Below are 1,455 nucleotides of genomic sequence, written 5' to 3' on the forward strand. Positions count from 1 at the left end.
AAACCAAAATCAGTTGAAGAGTGTCTTTACCTCAATGAGGTGATGGCTAATTTACGGGTAACCGTTTAATTTTTAATTTGTTTTATTTTATTTAATTTCATTTCCTTACATTTTACTTACCTCACCAATAATAGAACCAAGTAGATCGAGTGTCAAAAATAATCCAAGTGGTAATTTAGCACTTTTCTCGTGCAAAAACGTTTTTTTTGTTCGCAGAAATTTGCATAGCCACTGATCACGAAAGTGAAATCGATCTACAGGTTGGCAGATTTTTTCCATCACTGACTGTAATTATAAATAAACAGGGACGATTCTCTTTGACACTTTTTAAGGGGACTTGTTTAGATGTTAAGGATCAGCAAAGTCACAACCTCCTGGTACTTTAAATCATTTTTGGTTAATATATGAAAAGTTTAGGTAGATTAGCAAAAAATTAAATGGAGAACCATCTTTTAGATCGATTGAGCGAGTTTAAAGAAATAGAACCCGATCATTCCATTTATAACAATACCTAACTGAAAGTACCTTATACCTAATAGGATGTCCTATAATACGTTCCTTATAAAGTTTAAGTGTGTTGAAAGCAAGCCTCCGAGTACTATTTGTTCTGCTAACGTCATTGGCACTGAGTTATTCTGATGATTAATTTTTTCCATCTCTATCCCTCTACTGAAAGGTAACTTTTAGAGTACCCACATCGTTTGAACGTCCTGTACGCAGAAAATTAATTACCCTTTGAGAAGAGATTTGAAGATATACTTTGTTTAAGAACTACAATTGGTCGCGTAGGCAGTGGCGTACCTTGTCCGTGAACTGTCACCCGCTTTAGCGACAGGGGATTGGGACCTGCTAGGCGTTGCTGAGTAAAGTGCTTGTCGTTTATCCACTCGGGCTTGTCGACGAAGGCTTCATATCGTGATGGCAGCCGAGCATACTCCTAATGGTAACAAATATCAAAGTCTATTTGCTGTCTGATTATTGGGCCGCCGGCACAGCCCAATTAAAAATTAGTTTTCGTCGTCTCCGTCAAAGAGGCAAAAGGGACCCTACGAAACTACGACGGCGACGGCAACGGCAGCGTCAAAGAGCAATAGCCGTGCCTGCACGACTACAACGTGAAATGACCAGATTATAAGTTTTTTTTTTTGAGGACGGGAACTGCAAGGCGATAAATTCTACCATCTCTAATCTGTCTGAACTCGGGCGTTATCCCTTCTCTTCAGCTCCAACATAAATTCAATTCCCTTCCTTTAAGTAACTTGGGATAATCGCGAAATGGTTTAAAAGAATGCGGAGTCTATTTTTCAGCGACGTTTGCATGGACGTCGCCGTTGTCGGATCGTAAGGTCACTAAAATATCGGACGGATGATCAGGAAGTGGGGTAGGAGTAGTAATACACTAAGCATGCAACAGGTGAGATAAGCATTATACCTTCCAAAATATATTAGACCACT

General features: G+C 39.4%; 1 protein-coding gene across 1 annotated transcript in view; it reads right to left on the reverse strand.

The window, feature by feature from the left end:
• LOC140940944 (polyunsaturated fatty acid 5-lipoxygenase-like) overlaps positions 1 to 881 on the reverse strand; it is a 63,713-nt gene extending 62,832 nt beyond the window's left edge. Inside the window, exon 1 of the mRNA XM_073389907.1 lies at positions 802 to 881. The gene's annotated coding sequence lies outside the window, so the exon portion shown is untranslated. The remainder of the gene's footprint in view (positions 1 to 801) is intronic.
• Between the last annotated feature and the right edge of the window lie 574 nt (positions 882 to 1,455).

This window comes from Porites lutea, chromosome 6 (genome assembly GCF_958299795.1).
Source record: "Porites lutea chromosome 6, jaPorLute2.1, whole genome shotgun sequence".
Taxonomy (NCBI): domain Eukaryota; kingdom Metazoa; phylum Cnidaria; class Anthozoa; order Scleractinia; family Poritidae; genus Porites; species Porites lutea.